Source organism: Puma concolor, chromosome A1 (genome assembly GCF_028749965.1).
Source record: "Puma concolor isolate L17-30 chromosome A1, mPumCon1.1.hap2, whole genome shotgun sequence".
Classification (NCBI taxonomy): domain Eukaryota; kingdom Metazoa; phylum Chordata; class Mammalia; order Carnivora; family Felidae; genus Puma; species Puma concolor.
In genome coordinates, this window is record NC_141667.1 from 88564955 (window position 1) to 88588918 (window position 23964).

Below are 23964 nucleotides of genomic sequence, written 5' to 3' on the forward strand. Positions count from 1 at the left end.
GTCCAGTTACTAAATGTCATAATATATCCAAAGTGTATAGTTCATTCCATGAAAACAATACAAATTAAAAAGCCTATATTTAATAATTATTTTTGGTGAGAGATGAGATTATATTAATAGAATAAAAGCTTTCTGCTACTTTAAAAAATAATTTAATAAACTTTATATAAGGCCAGGTTTTTTTTTTTCTATTTGAAGATGGGGAATAACATCATTATGCTCAAAACTAATTTCCTTAATAGAGATTACAAAGTCTTTCTTTTCCATGAATTCCACTGAAGTTCAAGAAAGTTTAAGTACTGTAGAAAGCTTTTGGTTAAAAAATGCATTAAAACCTTGTAAAACAAGTCATCATTTGAAGATATATGGATGACGGATCCTCAGCAAAACACACATCATAGAAGTCTGTATTTAGTAAATTTTTTTAAAGAGATAAGAGAAGCTGGCTGATGTGACGGCACCTGTGGGTGGCCATGCTTGGGAGATTCCATAAAGGGCCTCGCTTGGCTGCAAAAGGTTTCAGTATGGGTGACAGGATATTTCCATGTGTGTTTCCTTTCAGTTGATACCTTCCGGTAAAGCTTCCTGTGTGCTGTGAGTGCTCACCTACACCACCCACGGCACATTTCTTGATTTGAATTAGGGTTTCATGAAGTGTGGGTTGTAGAAGTTTGATTCACTTACTAGACACCCGAAAATGTAGTGAAGCCCTGATTACAAAGATTCTCATCATTGCCAAAAACTGCTTTCACAAAGAGAAAATAAAAATTCACAGAACTTATATATTAAATAGTAAATACCTTTAAATTCTTTAGGGGTGAGGGATATTTATTCTAACTGTGATTTTGCATATGAGGAAACAGAGACTGAGAAAAGAAAAGTAAGTTGCTCAAGACAGAATTACAAGATGAATATAGGTTTCCTGGTTTCTTAAAAATTTTTTAATGTTCGTTTTTTAAATTTTTTTAATGTTTATTTTTGAGAGAGAGAGAGAAAAAGTGTGACTGGGGGAGGGCAGAGAGAGAGGGAGACAGAGAATCTGAAGCAGGCTCCGGGCTCTGAGCTGTCAGCACAGAGCCTGACAAGGTTCTTGAATTCATGAACCATGAGATCATGGCCTGAGGTGAAGTTGGAGACTTAACCAGCTGAGCCACCCAAGGGCCCCAGTGTTTGTTTGTTTGTTTATTTTTTGAGGGAGAGCATGAGCAAGGGCAGAGGGCAGAGAGAGAGGGAGACACAGAATCTGAAGCAGTCTCCAGTCTCCGAGCTGTCAGCCCAGAGCCTGACCTGGGGCTTGAACTCACGAACTGTGAGATCATGACCTGACCCCAAGTCTGACGCTCAACCAACTGAGCCATCCAGGCACCCCAGGGTTTCCTGACTTCTAGTCATTGGACCTCATAGGCTAACTTCTCTAAAGAAAATTATCACCTTAATATTAAGCAGCTGATTGTTGTATTTAATAGTGAAAATACCTTTTTCCCCTCACCGGTCCTTTTTAAAAGAGCAGATTAAAAGAGCAGGAAAATGTATGTCAGATTAAAATGGGCCATAATTATTTTGTTACATATGATTTAGTTCTTAGCATCCCCAAATTATTTATTATATAATGTATATATTATTTATTATATAATTTATATTTATATATTTTTACATAATTAAATTTATATGTGTGTGTGTGTGTGTGTGTGTGTACACACACACACACACACACACACACACACACACACACACACACACCATCTCTAAATGCTAAAATTATAAATGATGGAATGAGATGGAATATGTTTCAATTGCCTTTGGAAGTTAATGGGATAAGCTTCACACAACTATAAAATGTTCTCCAAAAACTGTAGTTTAAAAAAAATGTTTATTGGTTTATTTTTGAGAATGAGAGAGAGACAGAATCTGAAGCAGGCTCAGAGCTGTCAGTATAAAACCTGACTCGGGGCTCGAACCTCTGAACTGTGAAATCATGACCTGAGTTGGAGTCGGATGCTTAACTAAATGAACCACCCAGACACCCCTGCAATTTTTTTAAGATGCTATTTTCCCTTATGAGTTCATGCAGGATAAAAAAAAAGTTAGTGGAAATTATCTTTGTCATATGCTTGAAAAAGGCAGAGAGGCAAGTCAGAAAAAGATAGATTTAAATTATCTTTAAACCTATCTCCTATATGCCTCTGTTTAAACCTCCTCAGTCCAGCTGAGATGAATCATTAAATAAATTCCTATATTAATACAAGGAAGGTAAAGTGATTTTAAATTTCAGTGTTACTTTAATTTGTACATAAATTTCCTTGACTTAAAGGAAATTTAAAAAGAACAGTAGAGTCTGTAATTGAAATTCATTTTAATAAACAACTAAAAACAAAACTGAGGTGATCTTGCTAATAGTTTGTCCCATCAGTGATGAGCAGTTGCTAAATGGTGACCTTCTAGGTTATGATTATACCTGCTTACCCATAATGATTACCTATTTGGGATCTAAGCCTATGCTTAGGAAGACACACACACATACATATATGTGTGTGTGTGTGTATACATATATATGTGTGTGTGTATATATATATACACACATATGTATATGTATGTATATATGTATTTATATGTATGTATATGTATGTACATATATATGTATGTGTGTGTCAATATATATATATATGGCACAGGCCGAAGAAAAGAACCCAGAGTTGAAATAGAAGCACAAAAGACTCGCGAAGAGTTGTACTCAAACATATTAGCTAAATTAGCTGGAGTTCAGAGTTGTAGAAAAAATATCCAAGATGAACTGGAGTGGGCAAAAACTAGCAGGAGGGGAAATGTCATTATAAGAACACACAAAATTCTGAGGATTCAGCTAGTGGAAAAGAAGGAACAAAATATCATTGAAAGGAATGGTTAATAGAAGGTGAGGAGCAACATGAATGCTTAAAAACCTAGTAAGTATAGGCATACAAAATAGTAAAGGTGAAAGTCTTCATGGTTAAGCAGCCAGAAATGGTTATTTTATAGCATGGTCCTTGCAGAAGATTAGGGAATTCGATTTTCTCAGTATCATCGTCTACATGACCAAAATGGTATAAGGACAGTTCAGAGGTGTATAGTGTTCAAGTTCACAAGGTCTGGTTCAACTAATTCATGAAAGTCAGTAATCCTCACATAATTTGAGCTATTATTCTCTCATCCCAGTTAGACAAACACACACACACACACACATACACACACACACACACACACACACACACACACACACACACACCCTCCTGCCAGGAAGTTCATTGCAGGCATTCACAAGATTAAATTAAATAACCAGAGCTTTTCGACAATTTGAGACAACCAAAGTGTTCTCTAAGACATGTGAAATGACGCTGTGAAGCATTATAAACCTTAAATATTGAACTCAATTTGACCCCCAAATTGAGCATTTTACATCTAATCAATTATACCTCAGTAATCTTGATAGGTGGATAGGTAGATAGAAAGAAAATATTTCCTTAGAATGAATGCTTTTTGCTTAGCTAATACCCCTTTCTGAGTAAAGTCCTCTGTTTTCAGCAAGGCAAGCTTTTCACCCTACTTTCCTTTCAACCTAAGCAATATATGGGCTCATGAAAATATTTTTTTAAAGAAAAACAATTCTCCAAATACAGTATAATTGTAACATTTATTGTGCTTAGGGATTACATTTGTTAAATGCAGAAGAAGAGGGGCGCTTGGCACTTGCACATTATTGGAAATTCCCCAAACACAGACAACAAAAGCTCAGTCAGTTTAATCAAATTATCAGCTTTTCCTCAGTCTGTGTTTAGTCTGTGTTTGTCTAATGTCCGGGTGCATATTTTCTACTTAAGAAAATCAATAAATCTGCTGCTTTAAAAAAAGGCACATTTCAAATGCAGTATACAGCGTATTGCACTATCTGATCCAGCAATCTGTCTGCCTCTGCCCCACAGAAGGAATGAACAAGAAATATGCCTGACAAGCTTATGAGATGGTTTAGAAACTCATGTATGAAGGCAGAAAAATGATGCCATCGAGAAGTGCGCACCCTTCACTTCTGATGTAGAAGGATGGCATGACATGTGTGCCTGAAACTTCTTTATGCTCTTTTAAATGGTTTTACGTAAAATGGGCAGCACTACTATGATCTTAGCAATGAAGTATCTAAATCAGTTTTCTTAGGTAGAATATTTATTCGTGTACTATTCTTTCATCAACCTAATTGTTACTTCTCTGTATATCTGGAGATCTGACAGCACATCTTCCTTTATTATTTGCTTTTGTTCTGTAAATATTTGAATTGCCAATCTGACGTATGATACTCACTTTACCAACTATGAGAAGTGATAATTCTGCTCCAGGGATAGTTCTTCATGCCCACATGGCTCTTAGGTCGCCCATGGTTGTCTCTTTTTTTTGCAGGAATACTCTATACATATACAAACAAGCAGAAACAAGTTGTTTACACAGATCCTCTTAAGTGTTAATACTTTAGATAAATAAGTATTTTATAAATTTGATGTATAAAGATCATCTCACTAGTAAAATCAAAGTTCAGGCTTTTCTTAGATCCAGACAGAAAAATGTAGAATTTTGATGGTAAGAATTTGGCTCTTGCATTTCCATGGATTAATTTTGACTGTATTAGAATTAGTGTATGTTCTCACATGGATGGGTGGATCTAGGGTGAATAAAATTTGAAAAGATATAAAGAAGACAGACATTTGGAGAATAAGATAAATTTTCTTCTATTGATTGACACATTTAAACTTATTAGAAAATAGATGCTACTTTTCTTCATAACCATCAATACATGATAGAACACTAGACGTAGGTTACAATAGAGCTTTTTAACCTAAAGATTTGCTCACCATTAATCCTTACAAATGATGTGGTCTTGATAGGTCTTTAATCATAACTAGTTCTGATGCCTCTAAATAAGTTGGTTTAAGCAGTGACAGTACACTGAGTTTAGTTGCTAGAGAAATGTTATTTACTCTTTCTCCTTCTGTGTTTTTTTGGCAGTAAGGAGATGGGGGAAATTGTGAAATTCACATTCCAATGAATTTGTCAAATATTAATAATTGCCCAAGTAATTCATGACATTTTCAATGATGTGTGTGTTTGTGTTCATAGGGGACAATAAGTGCACAAGTACCAGGGAAGGCAAAGAAAAACCATTTAGAACAGTAACCTGAATTCATCCTCAAGGAAAGAGAAATTCTGATTAGCTAACTCCCCTTTCCCATCTACAACATCTTAGAACACATGTTTGCTTTGTTTATTATAAAAATGCAAAAGTCACCATTGTCAAATAAATTTATTATTTCTAATGATTCTGGGGGAATATTTTCTTTTTTGGTGTAAAACTCCCTGGATTTGGTTTGCTGTTTTCCCCACTGTTGTTTATGTGAAGAATTTCTAGTCAGGGTAAAAAAAGGTGTTGCTTGTGCAGAGAATCCGTTTAGTAGAGCAGGCTAATAGGCTGACCAGTCATTAACTAAAACACAGCTGGGAAGAGGCTATAATCCCCCAATTTCCTTCACAAATGCAGTAAATAAATATTCAAATGAAGCAGTGCACACATTTGCATATGTGTTAAACAAAAGCCCAGCTGAAGATCTGGTTTAAAAGCTCTGCTAATGTTTCTCCCTTTTCTACCTACAATTCCTCTACCTGAAGAGTTTGCATTTCACAAATGTCCCCATACTTTTCCCTTTTACCTCAAGGATTATCTTAGAAATCTTCTCTCTGGCTGCCCCCCATTAATTCCCTCATTGAACCCCATTTTTAAGAGGAACGAAATCCTCCTATCAGATTAAGTCTGTTTCTTCTTCTTTAGATGTTTTAAATTTCAGTACCCTTAATGTGTGAGATGCCATTGTTACTCTGTGTGTTCTGCTGGTTTGTGAATAAAATTCTATTTTTTTGGACCCTGGGGCATTAAATACTTGGGAAATAAAACTCGGAGGCTTGATCATTAGTACAACTAATTTGTTAACCTCGTGGCTTTAGGAAGCCAATTCAGATCAGTTTCCTAAATTCTTTAGTCTGTCCTCTGAGATTTCAAGCAAGTGATGTAACATAGGATGCTGTTCGGTTAATTATTCCTCAGAATGAGCCTCAATATCATTACAAATTCCCTATTCTGCCTCTTTTTTCCCCTCTCCTGCTCATATTCGTGATTGTAATTTCTAGAGTTAGATTCTAGGGCACACCTGACCTTAGGCTCTTCTGGGTTGCTTATCCTGAAGCAGTGTGAGTCCCTCCCAAGGTGAAGAAATATAATTAGAAGAAAAAGAGATCATTCAGTGAGGAGCTTAAGGTAGGACACAAGGGGTTACTTTCTAGGGGAAAAAATAGATTGCAAAAAAAATTTTTTAAGTGATTCTGAAAAGAAAAAGAGAAAAAAGAAAGCTCTGCAGTTAAAGAAAAAAAGCATATGAAAAATTAGCAAGGTAAAATTGACTTTCACTTGTTTTCAACACTGTTTGTGACTCCACCAGATTTGTCCCACCCCAGTGGAAAAAGAAAAATAAAAGTAGCCAAAACCCCACGGAGTTCCTAGGTTACAGTGAATTTGTGCTTTTTTCCTAGTTGTGAGAAGTGCACTATAATTATTGTCATATGTATAAAGACATCTACAATGAGAAAAGTATCGGCATTTATACACATATATTTGAATACTGTGTATAAATATGTCGGCATACATTTAGGAAATGTTATTGATTCACAGCAAAGTACAGTGCATAGGTAGGAAATAATGTGAATTTTATAAGGAAATGGGTTAGTAATAGAAATACTACATCAGACTTTGGGCCTTCAAAATTATATTTTTAAATAAATAATACAGGAATTATTTTTGCCAACCTGTACTTAAATGCACGCAAGGATCCTTATTAGTGCCTGTTAGTTGCTTGCTCTACAACATCCTGATGGGTTTTAATTCTTCTATACCTAGGAGCAAGTGTAGCTTAAACAGTAAAGGTTTTGAGAGCTGAGATAATAAAAGATTTTTTTCCATCTCATTCAATCACGTTTACAAAGCATACTTGTAGGGAGAAAGTCACTAGCATATAAACGATAATGCTTTGTATTTTTAACAAAACCATGCTGGTATGTTTTGTGTTACTCCTTTTTTACAAGTAAATTTTTTTTCTTGAAATAAGAAAATAAAAGCATTAATACTGGGAGGCTAGTTCAAATGTGTGCTCTAACTGATACTATCAAAGTAAAGAAGGCACTTTTAAGAATCAGGTTGTGTGAATTATGCTGGATATCTATGTGCATTATTTTGAAGAGGCTTCAAAGCTTTCAGAATGCATATAAAATATGGCAAAATAACAATAGAGATCGTTTTTTTTCCCCTAAGTTTTATCTTTTGCTTATTTCCTTAACAGGTCGTTAAACTAATTTTTTTTTTCTGTTCAAGCCACACTGAACAAGACGCTTAGTTACTTGGTCACACAAAGGCTGGACAAGATGAGGTGCCCAAAGAACACCTGTTGAATTTAGACCTGCTGTTACTTGCTTGCTGTTCCATTTGAACTTGTCATGAGAAGTGGCATATCCTCATTTGTTTTATTATCCTTCAAGCTGAAATCTTCCCTAAAAGATGGTAATGTAGTCCGAGATAGTACACCCTCATCCACAGCCACTTGAGTGTAGATCCACTGTGAAATCATTTCCCATTTTGTATAGGAGATAAACTACAATTTGCAGATAACATTCAAGTTAATTATCTCTTTTGATTTGCACATGTTACTTTTTGTTGCCCTTTACATATTGCTTTAAGCGCAAAAAGTTATTTTATAATTACTTTGGCCCCCTGTTTTTTTTTTCTTTTTTTAATTGTAAAAGCTCCAAGTTACATGAGATTGTAGTGTCATGCATTGGGTTAGAACTTCCTGATCAGGTATAAGTCAAAGATCCTGGAATTCATGCAAATATTCATAAGCTGTGACGTGACAAGAACTAGCAAGGAGAATGAGTATTTCAGTCACCAAGGCAGGGAGATTTTTATCAGCCATTCTGTCTGAGCAAACGTACTGTGTCCAGCAGTCCAGTCTGAGGTCATGGCTGCCCCAGAATTTGGGCGGTTGGGGATATTTTGGGATGCTTTCATTAGAAGGTACAGAGTACAGTTAAGAAACAGGCTTGGGGCGCCAGCATATGATTATGGCAAGACTGGCTGACCACTGGGAAATTGCTGAGCCAACAGGCCGAGAGTCTGGTTGACCTCCCCTGGGGCCAAGTCCACAGAGAGTCACCACCCAACACACCTTCTGAGGGGTAATCTGAAGCACTCAGTGTTCCAAATACTCATCTGAGCAACAGATGTTTTTGTAAGACAAAAGTATTGTACATTTTCAAAGCCTCTGTTTATGAATCTTCTTGCCTTTCTATTTTTAAAGGTGCCTGTATCCAAAAAAATATCCCTTATATTTACTTTAGAATGATCCAGCGTCTTCGCTGCCTGTTTCACTGATGGTTGTTGGGGGAGGGAGTGGGGGGGTGGGAGTTGTTGCAGAAAAGCTCTAACCACAATGCGAAAGTCACTCACTTAGCAGGCTGCAAGTTACCAAGAGCCTGTTCAGAGAACCATTATATAAAGCAGGTATTTTTTAGACTTCTTATGTTTAATGACATTTAATGCTTCTGGATAAAATCTTTCCAGTTTCAATTTGTGGTTAACAAAATATTTCTTTCCTTCTGTGTTTCATGCTTCTTATAGCACCCAAACTTGATGTTTCTTTTTTTTTTCTTCTTGATTTTCAAGCAGCCTGTTTATACAAAGCATGGAAAAGAGTTAAAGTGAGAGAGAATTTAGAGAAGGTGTCATTTGATAACCATGACAACTCAGAAGGCAATAAGAAATTTGGAATCTAATATTTGTTTTATGAGCATTAGCAAACCTGGCAATTGAAGCAGCAGCCCTCTGTTACCTGGCATAGTCAGAGCATGGTTGAACTAGAATAAATCTGAAGAAAATGGGAAAATGTTAATTTGATAGTTTGGAAAGAAAAAATACATAATAAAAATACACTAATGTCACTTTTTGATCATCTCACAACATTTTACATAGTTTATGTGGAAAAAAACAACAACGTTATCCACTGATGCCTCCATGCCCATCGATTCTCCATGCTCGCTTCCTCTCCCGTTCCCGGGACGCATGAACCAGCCCTTCATGAGGTTTGGATTCGGCAATAGTGTGTATATTTTCTTAAAATAACAGGAAAAAAATTAAATGTGAAGCAAGATAAATTAATTATGACAGACTCAAATTGTATTAAAGCATTGACTCTTAGGGTGTCAGGGATTTCAATTTAATTCAGTTTGATTTAAGTAAATCCCTTGAGCTTTTCTGAATCAAAATTTATATTTCAAGTTTGGATGCTATAAGAAGCAAAAGTGCAGTATGTATCAACTAAAACAGATGAAGCCCAAACCAGCAGTGGTTATGATTGTCAGGTTGCTCCTAAAAAGACAACAAATCAACAATAATGAAAATTAAAGTTTCTACAAAAAAAGCAAATCTATAAAAAATCAGGTCCTACTTACCACTTTATAGTTTGCCTTCATTTGTGTGCGTGTGCCTGTGTGTGTGTGTGTGTGTGTGTGTGTGTGTGTGTGTGTGTGTATGTGTGTGTATGCGGGTAGTTTTCCTGGCTACACATTTGCCTCTTCTCTAATTTATTTCCTCCCTTATTGTTTCTTTCCCTTTCCTCTTTTAAATATATCTTAAGGTCTTCTTCAGCAATTCCAGGCCATCTGTCCTCACCGTACTAAATAAGCATTCATGGACACATGGCTGCCTCCTCCAGACTGACAAAGGCTCTTTAGTATAGCTAAGAGAAATGACCCAACAGCAGTGGTAAAGAGGCCTAAAAATATTTAAAGTAAAAAAAAAAATAGCAAGACCCACCAACTTTCTCTTTACTTGACTCCCCCATTTTTCTTAAGTTTATTTTATGTTTTACCATTGGAATCTGCCCTAGCAGAATACATTTGCATAATTGCCTGCCAAATTGGATATAAGCTTATTTTTAAAGGTAAAGAATCCTTATATCAGAAAAACAAATTAATAAAAAAACACAATCTTTAACTTCCTTTTAAGCCATGGCTGCATATATCCTCGTGTAATATAATTGGCAAAAATTTAAAAGATGAAAGGTGATTATGTTTAGGAAGCACTCCTGAAATGATACGAAGAGGTTGGTCGATATATATTTTTTAGTAGTTTAATAAGAATGTACTCAGTAAGAAGATATGCTTTCAAATAACTTACATGAATTGTAAGGCATTAAGGACACACAGTTTTTTAAAAAGTATTCAGTGGATTAAATTTTTACATAAAAGACGCGGACTCTTATTTCTTTTTTTAGGTGACCAATCTTGAATTTTTTTTCATGCTCTGTAGAAAATTAACTTGTTTTATTTCCAATGAATACTATTTTCTTATATGTTTGTTAGTTTATTAAAGCATTTTATCTAATGAAAAATATTTTAATTGGATGTAAATTATCACTTTATTTTTTCACAACAGATGCTGTGTGAATTACATGAACTTATATGAATTTCTGAGCTACTCATAAGTATTCAGAAAACTGCTAAAACCTGTTAACTGAATAGAAAATAAGATATTTTCTATCCTCTTTATGGACTAAACCTTGCTTATGTAAAAATTGTTAGGCTTTTTTTCCCCCTGAAACTTACTAATGTATAAGCAAGTGTTTCCTCATTCGTACACCTATAGTATATATGCTTATACCTATGCTAAGTATAGCCCAAAGTGATATCTTCTTGAACTTACATTACAAAATGGCTGAACACTACCTGTCATGTATTTTATGTTAAAAGAAAAAAACCTTTGCTCAACACTGCTGTCACTGATAGACCATCATAAGTCTTTCCTTGGAGTATTTCTGGCTCAATTCCAGTTATTACTAGTTAATTTGCAGAAAAAAACAATACATTTCTTTGAAAACTCAACAGTAAAAATTTCAGCAAATCATATTTTTACAATTTCCAGAGAGAAGGGAATATTTTTAAAATAGTCCTTAAATTGGGATAGCACAAACAGCAAGTTGTCTAGTGTGGTGCCACAAAAATGGAACTCAGCAGACAAACTATCATCTCATCTATTTGAAACACAAACCAAGTTTCAGTTTTACACACCGTCTTTTCAAAATGTATGTTGTGGTGTATATGCCATTAAAATTGGTCTTATGAGGGCTTTTGTTTGTATGTAGAGAGAATAGAGGCAATGAGGTGGGGGAAGAAGGACCTGAATTTAGGTGAGGATGAATTTCATGAAGCAGTAGGTGTTCATCAGTGTGTGTCTTACAGTGTTCAGTGTTTTTTCATAGAATGTTTTCCCCCTCCAAAAAAAAAAAAAAATCTAGTGGGTGTTCAGTGGTTTCTTTTGTTGTTCAATCTGTTAATTAGAATTTTGCCACAAATCTTCATGAAGAACTAAGTATTATAGAAAGGACTTATTTTAAAATTTGGAAAATATGAATGCCAAAATCAAATAATTATAAACCTGAGTGAAAAACTATCAAAATACTTTACATGTTTGAAAATAAAAAGCACAGCACCATTTAATAACAGAAAGCTAGCATTAGGGACATGTCCAGGATCTGATTTGGGAAGGAAGCAGGATCAAAGCAGCAGAGCTCTGTATGGATAGTAGATAAAATGCCATATTTACATTTTCATTTTGACCTGCAGTGAGAGAGTAAATTACAGCTCTAACTCAGAGTTTTCCAAATCCAGGATAAATGGGTAGAGATCAAGGAACTGCTTCATCTCTAATATACTAAACCTAAATAAATAAATAAAACATAAATAAATAAATAAATAAATAAATAAATAAATAAATAAATAAATAGAAAAGAAAAGAAAAGAAAAGAAAGAAAAAGAAAAAAAGAAAGGAAGAAAAGAGATTAGAGGGAGAGACCAGGGAGTAAAAACAGTATCAATCCAACCCTTCCTAAATATGACTTAAGCTACAAGTGTAAGGCATTTCTTATACATTTTTTTTTTTTTGCTCTATGTTTTCTTTTGTAATTCTTTTCAGTTCGCTGTGTCAAAATCTTGATGAAGAATTATGAACAATACATCTTCTTTATATTTTAAATTAATTTCATAGGAGCCAAGTACTTACAGTCAGTGCATTTGAAAATAATCCCTAAGTTAGAGATGCAGCACATTGCACTCTGGGAAGCAACATAACATAATGGAATAATACAGATGCTAAAATCAAAAGACTTAATTTATAAATTCTTACTCCATTTCTTACCAGGTATATGGCCCTTTCAAATTACCTACCTCCCTGAGCCTCAGCCTCCTCCTCTGTAACAAGGAGATCATAATTGCTTCATCGTGGACTGATCATGAACATTAAACATGATAATATATGTAAAGCACCCAAAAGAGGTTTAGACCCATAGTGGGTGTTCGGAAAATTTGAAGTCCCGCATCCTTGCCTACCTCATCCCATAATCACTTTGATCACCAGAAAAATGATTGCTCAGAAATTTCCTGGAACAGTGAGAAATTCTTTGGGATATTTTTCATACTGAAGTCAACAGTCTTCTTAATAAAGACTGTGATCAATGCAAAGTGGATTTTCATATTTAAAAGATGTATGTGGGTAGCTCTGGTGGGGAGTTTTCTTTTTAAAAATCCCCTACTGAGAGCCTTAATTATCATGAGTTATGAGTATACTAAAAAGGTATCAAAATTATTATTTTGTTAACAGATCCCCTTAATTCATGTATATACAATCCCAATCCATGATTCACAGAACAACCTGATCATGGAACATGATTCATTCAAATAATACTTAGAGTTGTGTTATTGTCAGAGTCAAATAAATGTTATAAACTCATAGACTGTCTTGTGATACATATAGCATAGATGGAACTGACAACTAGTAAAACTTGTGCAAAACCACTACTTTACAGAAAAAATGATATTCTGCAAAGGGAAAAGCTTTTTGAAAAAATTTTACTGTACTATAATATTTCATTAACTTAATTATAATGCTTCAAAACTTAAAAAAAAATCTGTAGCCTAAGAAAAAGATTTTATTTCTGATCAGTAATATAAATAATATAATTTGTCTTTGCTTAGATTTTTGTGGAAGTCCTCATGGCCTTCTACCAAGTAAGTCCATAAGTGCGGAGTTTTATTGTAGTAAGTCTGGAGAAAGAGTATAAATGAAATATAATGGTGTCACTTGTCATAATTTAAAAATTAATGTCTATTTTTAACTGATTACAATGTCTTTTTTTACTTTATATGAGCATGTATACACAGACACACACACGTTGATTCTATGCATTTAACTAATAGCACAGAAATACCACCCAAGCTGTTGTCTTGGAGTAATCTCACAAATAAACAGAAATAGAGTAGGACTGCTTAAGAACTGCATGTGTTCTACTTTACCTATATTACAAAGGGCCCAAATATTTTTTGGAGTCTAGAAATACCTAATGGAACTGATATTACTTAGCAAAGATTCCATAATGCCAACATCTAACCTTGGTTTCCACGAAACAGTTTAAATTACTATGGAAACAAAAGCACAAATACTTTGCCAGAATCTGCTGTGTGAAGTAGCAATAATCACTTTCTCTTATTGTCAGACAAGAGAATATCATATAAGTAAAGGAGAGAGAAACAGACTATAGGGGGAAAAGTAGGGTGTGACGTGTACTACAAAAGGAAAAGGCTAATAAAAAGGAAAATGAATGAGGTCTGGCATTCATTCTTATGAATATTATTTCATAAAATTTTGGTTTGATTTACAAGAAAACAAGTTAAATCATTTCTGGCTAGTTCAGGCAATGAAACCGTTCATATGGATTGGTCCTAGTGAGCATTTATGTTTCTCTCTGAAGAACATAGCTTGACTCTAAATTCACGATTCTGCACTTTATCTCTAGCCAGAACAGGAACAGTCTATCTCATTCTGTGAAGAGATAAAGAATGATGTTCTTTTTTATTTTTTTAACATGTGTATTTATGTATTTATAATTGAAACTTAAATTTACCCGGTAGTGTATGTCCAATATATTTCAACAAAGGATGGTATTATTTAAATTTGTACAAATTACACTGTGAGCATAATCAGGATAGTCTACCTTAGCCTGGGATAGCATCTCTAAAATTGCAGTAGATTAGCACAACAGACATGTGCTTCTTGCTCATCCCAGAACACCTGGGAACTCTGTTCTACATCTTCTCACACCAGGCAGATGATGTTTCTATCATCTGGAAAGTTACTGGTTGCCCTGGCAGTAGAAGGGAACAGCAAATTGCACTCTTCTTTGAAAGGCTCCATCTTGAAATGACACCTGTCACTTCTTCTCACGTTTCATTAACCAAAGAAAGTCATAAGGACATAAATGTGTTTCATGCCATGAGGACAGGGAAATGCAATTTTACCATGTGACCAAAAGAAGAGATACTAGTGGCCAATCACATTTAGACTAACCAGTGGGAAGGCTGAGCAATCAATATTTTCTGTTTTCATTGTTGTTAATAACCCTCTCATCATGATTATGTGGAAACCCACGTTGATTAACGTGGTCAAAACTATTGAATAGTTTATCCTTTATAATTGTGTGTCAGACATACAAAAAAATAGTCCCCCACTTGCAAGGATCCTTTTCCCTGAAATGTTTTTTCCACAAAAGAACAGCCACCAGAAAATTTTGGGACTTGTAAAAACTTAATTATCACAATAAAGATCCTAGTGTCACAGTGTATAAGTCTCAGTATACTCGTTAAATCTGTGCTATGGATACCATCTTCTTCATTTCTTTTATATGCTTTTTTTGTTTCTGAATTGAAAGTCGGGGCTCCTGTTTTATCCAGAAATCTCTGGGTCAACGTTGCCATTATGGCTCCAGTTGTTATTGCTGTGCTGTTGCCAAGGCAGCCAAAATACAGACCTGGGTTCAAAGTAGTTGCTGGGTGTGTAAGAGAGTAGTCACTTCCACTTTCATGAATACAGCTGCTCTGAATGTGACAAATACCATTATCATCATGGGTCTTATTACCTCCAGCCACAAGGTGCTATCTGAACAAATGCTGGGTTTTCACTGCCAGACTCTTGAATATGTCACATTTTTCTTTGGATCTTTGGGTTATTGTAACAGCTGTTTGTAAACATTGTAAAGCCTACATTAGGTACAGAATGGGTAAGAATATTTTGACCCAAATGTCTGCCCTCTGAACTATTGTAAGGAATGCAGCATGTCTGCTGACACTTAAAGCAGTAGATTTAAATAGCAACTGGGATCAACTTCCAGCTGAATAAGTCAATAGGCATTTTCAGTTTCGGACTCCATCTGGGTCAGTTTTCTTTCATCAGCTGGCCTGAGAACATCCGAGGGTATTCAGACCATACTGAAAAAAAGAAAAGGAGGGGAATAGCAAGTAGGTATTTCCACCAAGATTTTGTCTGGGCAGTACTTTCCCTAAAAGTCTAATATATGCTCTTCCATAGTTTAGGTTACCAGTGCTTGGTGAAAAGCATTTCTTTTCTTTAGAAACAGGGACACGAACAGCTTTAGAATTTGTCATGCTCTGATCTCTTTCGTTCTGTAAATACCCCATGCTATTTTATGTAGTGGTAATGAGTTAGATATTTCTAGTGCTTGCCTGGTAAGCAGTCATGAGGGTTGTTGTAATAAATAAATAGTAAGAGCACATTGCTCTGATAATAGCAACTTTCATTGAAGGATGTGAATGTGCCTTGCAAAAGAGTGATACAGAATCCTTAGAAAGGCTTTTATTACAAGAAATGTAATACAACAATTTTTAAATGAAACAGGCAGAGTGGAGAGAGAATCTCTGACCTTGTGTTGCTAGTGTCAGTTGTCATTGTGGACACCTAGGCTCTCAAACCAAGCAGTTGAGAAGCTAAGAATCATTCTTGTAAGAAAATGCATTTATCACGCATTGAATATTATGAGAAACGTTGTCCTCGAGATTCCTCGATTTTATAGATACCATACATCTTCCCACAAATTATATTACATAGTCACCTTTGGAAGTAGCCAAGTGATGTATATCCGGTTGAAATTTGACTTAGGATTAAAAATAAGACTCTTAAAATAATAGTCTTATTCTTTTATCTGCTCTTCACAGGATAATCGGATATATCGCAGCCATGATCCTCAAAAATTAAAAAAGTTTTCCAACCATCTTGCTTAAATACAGGAAACTGCGGTGAGTATGTGTGTATATACATAAACAACGCTACCAGAGGTATAATTCATGTAGTTATCTCTAAAATAAGTACTTTGTTAAACAAAATTTATCTTATTTTAAAAATATTCGGTCATAGTTAAAGGTAGAATTAAATGCAGAACTACCAAGATAAGTAACTTAGTGCGTGTATGCTGGTGACAGGAAAAAGTTAGACAGACTGAGATTTAAAGTCACTATGGATAATCAAGAATTGACTAAACACGAGACAGCATTTCATGTAAAAGATGCAGGGGAGTCCTTTAATGCGTTCTTTTCCTGTGATGGTTGAACAAACTGAGGTTTGTTCTAGTCTCAACATACACAGAATCTCAAAATGAAACAGGCAAAGTTGTGTTCTGCTCTTTGATAGTGTGATGATGTTTGTGAGGCTTCTCACTTTGTTCACATGTTGCCTTGAAATAAAGAAGGCTCTTTCATTTGAACATGTGTCCTGAATTTCTTTATAAAATTAAAATTGAAAATGGAGACTAGGAATAGTGCCTGAGATCTCTTAGATCTGTTTTGTCATGGAAATTCTTTGTCGAGGCTGGCCCTATGTTAAGTGGTGGGAAAGAGTAAATTTGTGTTCTATTACCTTCTGCATCTCTCTCTTTTTTTTATTCTAGTATATATTCAAGTATATTTTCCTGGATTGTATTCCTACTCCAAAGCCCCTTGAAGCCCACAACTTAGTGCCCCTAAGAATGTAGGAATTTTAGAAAGTGTCCTATCTATATATATTTTGCTCATTCTCATCTATTGCTACAATTCTCTAGATTAGAGTTCTGAGTGCAGCGGACTATAATGTAATGATATCAACATATTGCACATATATTGCACAAACGTGTGATAAACTAAATTGCACATTCTGTATAAGCAAACATCTATTCTGTCAAGAGATTATGTTCAGAGAATTATCTATAGAAACAATGTCATAAATGGTTGCTGTGTTTCCAAATTCACAGAAAACAAAAAACAAAATCTTGAACTTACATTAAGTACCCCTGCTCCCCTCCTGGCTGCCCCTTCTCCTGGTCAGAAATGTCAGTCTCCTAGAATAGGTGATCTCACCTTCATTGGTAGAAAACAATCTGAGAGTACTAATTCCCACTCTTTCATGAAAGCGTGAATGACTTTTAATCCCTTAAACTCCCAAAGGTTGAGTGGTTAGAATAGTTGTTACCGAAATAAATCATGTATTTATAGAAACTTAATATAACAGGGAAACTACAGTGAAAAATGTTCAGATGATATGTAAGGACTTATTTTTTTAGCTGACACATGGACAAATCATACCAGCCCAGACTTTTGCCTCTGGACCTTTTAGTCTATAATGCTCATGATTTGGGGACCTTTTTCAACTTCTTGCACCATAGAATCTTTGAAAAGTCCCATTCATCTACATTGTGGTTCCCATTACAGCAGCTGCAAGGGACTAGTGTGTGGGAAAAGTGTGACAGGAAAGAAGGTATTGTGTGCATTGATTTGAGGTAAATCAGAAACCTTGGGTATTTGCATTCGACCAGGGACTTTCTGGGGATAGTGACTTAACTGGAACTCTGAGGCATTCAGGCTCCATGGAAGGCTGTTGAGAAAATATCGAAGTCCCTCATATCACACTATTTGTGTGGCCTTTTGTATTCTTTATTTGTAATTCACATACTCATTTTCGCTAATTTCTAAGTGAAATCGTAATTTATAAGTCATAAGCCTGGCTTGCAAGCCATGGTACCAGCGATGACTAACCCTGTGTTCTTAGGAAAATCACTTCATCTCTTTGAGTCTCTGTTCTCTCATGGGTCGAATGAGATTGTGATTCTAGCTGTCCCTTAAAAGGTGGTGGAGACACAGTGGACTATTAGATGCAAGCATGCTTAGACAAATTTAGGAGCATTATGTAAGTTTAACCTCCTTTAATTAAGTACTGTAAGATGGAACAAAATGCAACCTTAAAATATTTTTTCTCTTCCTCTATATTAGAACTAATTTAGCATAGAAACGAAGTTCATTATTTAGGGAAATTAAAATGTCACTATTTTCTTGAAACTGAAATTAACTGCAGTTTCAGATTTTATAAGGTAATTGTTGGAATACCTATATACAAATGCTTATTTCCTGACTTTTAGAATGCCAGGAAACTCATTATACTTCCAAGGATCCTTTAACACTCGAGACAACGTGGTTTTATCTCCCTTTTATGGTCTGTGCCTTTTTCTTTTATTCGTGGGGTACCAAGTTTTATTCTAGGTACGGATTCGAAGATATTTGAACATATGTGATAAACTAAAATTAAACTAAACTAAAATTAAACTAAAACTGAACTAAAATTAAAAATAGAGTTTTAATTTTATATCATACAAAGCATTTATTAGAGTGCATGATTTTATTTTGGAATCCAAGAAACAGCCTTTGGTAACTTAAAGATGTAATTGAGGAAATATTTCAGGGGATTGGGTCCTGTGTTTAACAGATTGAAATGGAGACAAGAAAGAGTAAAGCTTCCTATATTATTGTCACTGAGGTCCATTTATACCCACAGTGCATGAAGCATTAGAAAATATAAGTGAAAATGCAGTATAGTCAGCCAGACATTTCTACGTTACCCAAAAAGATGATCTAGGGCAAAACCAAACACTGTATGACTCATTTCCATAGCTTGCCATTGCACAGACAGGACTATGGCTTGTATCATAGTATATGCCTAATTGGTAGTTCCATTTGATTAAAATCGGAAATAATTGCAACCTATCAATACTAATAATCCAAAGTATTTTATAATTGACCTTATTCATTCCAGACTCGAAAACACCATACCATATACCAAATATAAAATATAAAACCAATTAGGAACAGGTTTTAAATATATCTTTATAATATATGTTTATTACATATTATATATATTGATGCATACATTTATAAATACATATAAGCATATGTATATATAATTAACAATCTTAAACATTCTCAGTATTATGCTATCACAAAGTCAGGTTTTTTTTTCCTGGATTTATGTTAATATTGTACTTTAAAATTATTCTTATCCTCTTTATCTGTGGAGGGCTCTGGTAATTCTATAAAATATCCACACACTTAACATAGTCTGATTTATTGAACAATAAAGTGTCTTGAGTGCCCAAACCAGGTACTTGGGAATTTAGCAGACTTAGGCCACCTGTGAATCAGTACATTGTTCACAGCTTCGGCAGAAAGCAAATTGGACCAGGTGGGCTCCATTATGTCCCTTGATAAATAACTTTGCCCAGGGAGTCAGAGAAGAGTATCTACTAACCTCTAAAGTAAGAATAATGAAGGTGAAAGGGTAAGTCAGAAATGTGGGTGTCAGCTTGACTCCTGACTCTCCCTTACCTCTAATCCACGCCAAGTCTATCTCTTAAACTTCAGTTATATTCCTGAGTTCCTTTACCACATCCTCTCCAGTCACCATCATTTATCCCCTGAATCATTGAAACAGTTTCCTAAGTGGTTTCTTATAGTTTAGCTCCCCTTACAGCATTAGTTTCCCATACTGCACTGAATATAATCATCCAAAAATTCAAATAATATCAACTCTCTCCCCTAATGAAAAGTCTTCTACCACTTTCCATAGTCTTAAGGACAAATGGATCGGTTTGTTCATGTTTCTCTTTTATATGGTTGGTTTTCCTTCACCTTTTCAAGATTTTTGGATGTGTAGTCACACTTACAAATGATGTACTATATTTAATAGTAAAAGTAACTGGTACATATTCTGTTTGCTCTCATTCAGGACTCTTTCCCCATGAGGCCTCTCACCTCAGTGAGAAGGCTGACTGAAGGTTCCGCATAAGTAGGGGAAGTCAGGGGAATGTTTTGACAGGCAGTCTCTTTGAAGTACCCCTGGGAAAAAAGCAGGTTACAGAACAGGAAGCTCCTCTAGGCCTAGTATACTCTGCTACAAAGAGGGAGTGCTTTCTGACTGGCACTTGAAACCTATTGTTTTCTGTACTGTGTGGAAGTCTAGAGGAGTGTTGAGGTCTACTTGACTTTTCTCTCATACAGCAGCATCTTCACAAGATAACTTTCTTTGGGACATTACCCACATGCCCCCTTGATTTGTAGAACAGCTCTTGGGCTTTTGCTGAAGACCTTTGCTATCAAACCATAGCTCTATTTACACCTGTATAGGGGGAAGAGTTCAACTTTCCAGGTTGTTTGGAAAGTACATTACTAAATAATGACCTAGGCTTGACCCTTGGCCTATCTCTGACTCCTGTTTTTGTTGATTCACTTTGGGGGTCTCTTGTCACTTTTGATAAATTTTATCTTTCATTTTTCTACCAGTCATATTTAATTTGTTGCTGTCTTCCCAAAATGTTTATAAAATTTTTATTCACTGATGATACACATTTATTGCCCATTCCTTTTAATTTATCATTTCTATCCAGAGAGACTTTGAGAGAAAGAAAATACAGACAAGTTTGAATTCAGTAGATCATTTTGAACTAGAAGATTAAGTTTACCTTTAATTTTTTTGGAAAAATAGTTTGGTTAAGTTAATAATTATATCTAGGAGAACTCACTGTTTTAAATACCTTTAAGAATTTCACAACGTATGGGTCCATTGATGGATAAAGGGATAAAGAAGTTGTGGTACACATATACAATGGATTGTTATTCAGCCATTTACAATAATGTGGATGGACCTTAAGGAAATTATGCTCAATGAAATAAGGTAGAGACCAATACTACATGATCTCACAGAGTATGTGGAATTTAAAAACAAAACAAAACAGAACAGCCTCAAAGAAAAAAGATCAGATTTGTGGTTACCAGAGGCTGGAGGATGGAAAGGGGGAATTGGATAAAGGTGGTAAAAGGTACAAACTTCCAGTTTTAAGATACATATGTACTAGGGATGTTACGTGGAATATGATGACTATGGTTAACACTGCTGTATGGTATATTGCAAACTGGTAACAGAGTAAATTCTAGGAGCTAATTATCATAAGGAAAACATTTTTTTTCTTTTTCTTTTCTTAAATACCTATATGAGATGATGGATGTTAACTAAACTTACTGTGGTAGTCATTTATGCTGTATAGCTTACACTTATCCAGTGCCGTATATCAGTTATATCTCAATGAAATTGTAACAAAACTCAAAAACATTTCTATTAATTTACAAACACTTATTCTTATTTGAAAAGACCTTTCAAGAATCAATTTATAAGACATATGACCATATCAAAATTAATAAAATTGTCCTTATAAAGATTCTATTTTCCACTTCAGACAGATAACATTTTAAGGAATTTTGATTGTTAATTATAAAATGTCAATAATCAATGATATGGAAATCAGTCAAACTGATGTTAGTGAATATACCATTTTGTTGCTAAAATGTAATAAATGATATTTAAGCCATTTTTAGTTATTTAAACAAAACCTTATTTATTATGCCAGTCTTCAGCCAATCTTCTTGATGATTCTTCCCATCACAGTATAATTTTCAATTATCACATTTTCTTAAAGTCAACTGAAATTACAGTAATTAATGGAGATTAACTAAATTATATACCTTTTTGAACTATCCTAACAACTAGAAGATTACTGACAAATGACTCAGTGAAGATTTGAAAACTATCATAATATACCCATTGGAACTGGTTATTTTGAGAGATACATGATGGTAAAAAAGGAGAAGCAGAAATAATCAAATACATGGGGTATTCTCAAAATCGCTACACACATTATTGATGGGCACCAAACATTAACCTTCACTGAAATCTAGTGTTAGAAATTAGTCTATGGGTTATACATATACTTCACAAAGAAATTCCATTAAGTCTGTCTGAGGAGATAACCCATGGGACCAGCAATAAATGGTTATGTGGTAGGGAATGACTTTTAACAAAAGGTTAAATAAAATTGTACTGATGTTATTTTAAACTGATTGCTCAAGACAGTGATTCCTTTGGAATGGTCCTTAGTTCAATTTGCTCTCTAATTCTGTTTTTGTTTGTTTGTTTGTTTGTTTGTTTGTCTTTATTTAATCTTCAGTACCCCTTTATTTCCCTGATGGTAGTATTTTCCTACCCATCTACTTCTTATGGTCTCCCAAATCAGATCCTTCTGTCCAGGATCTATCAATGGTTGTCTTATCCTTCACAGAGGTCTTCATACATGGGAAACTTCATTATTCTTTTACCCCTTCCTCCCATGATTATCCTTTGTTCCATCAGCAGTCAGTGTGAAAGGCAAGTATAAGCTTGGTTAGATGTTCCTATTATGTATCATAGCTTTCTACACTAAAATTTTGAATGGTGCATGACAAAACTGTGATGGTAGTTTAACCTTCTTAAGACTAAAATGGACTAAAGGTAATTATTATTTCTGTTACTGATCTGTCCAAAACATCTTGCAAATTATACATATCATTATAGTATATATCTTTTTCTTGCAGAGAAGTATTTTTGTCTCAAAACATTATAAACATGGTGCATAAATTCAACTCTATAAATGTTTTCTATCTACTCTATCTGTACAAATATCCATTTCAATTAAGCATACACCTAATAATGCCTTTGCACTAGAGTTATAATTAAAGTACACTTTGAAACTCCAGCCATGAATATACTGATACTCAACTTTTCTCTTTACTAGTACTAATAACATTGGTTCTCACGATTCTTATATTCCTAAAAGCCAAACTTGCTTCCCAAATTCCCACTATATTGTATTCTAGAAACTCATTTCAATAGTTAAGAAGTGTCTCTAACACACATACAAGTGTGTTTACATACAGAGGTTTAAATTCAGCAGTTGGTGAATTTTAACAAGGTGAGGCAAAATAGATTGAAAGGAAGCTTTTAGTTTTCATCTTTTCAAATGGAACTTAATCCAAGATCTAAGGGCACATGGTATATAAAAAATACCTGGCTCTAAATCACGTTTTTTCATGAGAAGTTGGCTATTAATGCTGACTGGATTTCTCTATAATTTGATCTCAGAGAGTTCACACAGCCCAACTATTTGGGATGCCTACGAACGAGAAAAATTAAAGATTACTCAAAGATATCAGATTACTGAAAAACAGAAATTTTGTTCAATATTAAAATAAAGACCTCATCGGGACTCCACTTTTAAAGAATTTTGAGAGTCTTAGCCACATATCCAACAGCTAATATTTGTGTATTTGTATTAAGTAAAGTATTGTATAGGATTCTGGAGAAAGCTACAGAGAAGCCAGGAGGAATTCTTCATTGGCGGAGATTAGAATGTAAAATGGAAGATAGAATGCCATAATATTCTTAATCAAAGAAAGGGGCAGATATAACTTCTGTGGTGTTAAGAATTGTTGATATGGTACAAGTTTGTTGTAAACTGTTCTACAAGACGGTTTCCACTTCTTTAACACTTATAACTCCACAATGAAAGTTAAGGGTTGTTTTCAAATCTTATATATAACCTAAATAAAACAGCTTTTTGCCGCCTACCTCAAGGTAAATTTCAATATAGAATCACATCAAAAAGAGCACATATCTGAGGAAAATGCTTTTTAAGATAAAATCATGTCCATCATCTTTTACAAAGGCAATGACGGCACAACACATTGCACCAACCCTGCACATCTTCTTTAGCTCCTTGTCCAGTGCTTTACCCAGGGTCTCCTACATCAAACAACTGTTCATATTTTTCTTTTCGAAAA

The 23964-nt window shown here is 34.7% G+C and overlaps 1 long non-coding RNA gene across 4 annotated transcripts in view; it reads left to right on the forward strand.

The window, feature by feature from the left end:
• Positions 1 to 15061: 15061 nt before the first annotated feature.
• Positions 15062 to 23964, forward strand: part of LOC147584288 (uncharacterized) — a 185816-nt gene continuing 176913 nt past the window's right edge. The window contains exons 1-2 of one of the 4 annotated variants that reach the window (XR_015248097.1): positions 15062 to 15462; positions 16177 to 16257. This is a non-coding gene — a long non-coding RNA (uncharacterized LOC147584288). The remainder of the gene's footprint in view (positions 15463 to 16176; positions 16258 to 23964) is intronic. The other 3 variants (XR_015248096.1, XR_015248102.1, XR_015248099.1) reach the window with 3 other exon arrangements.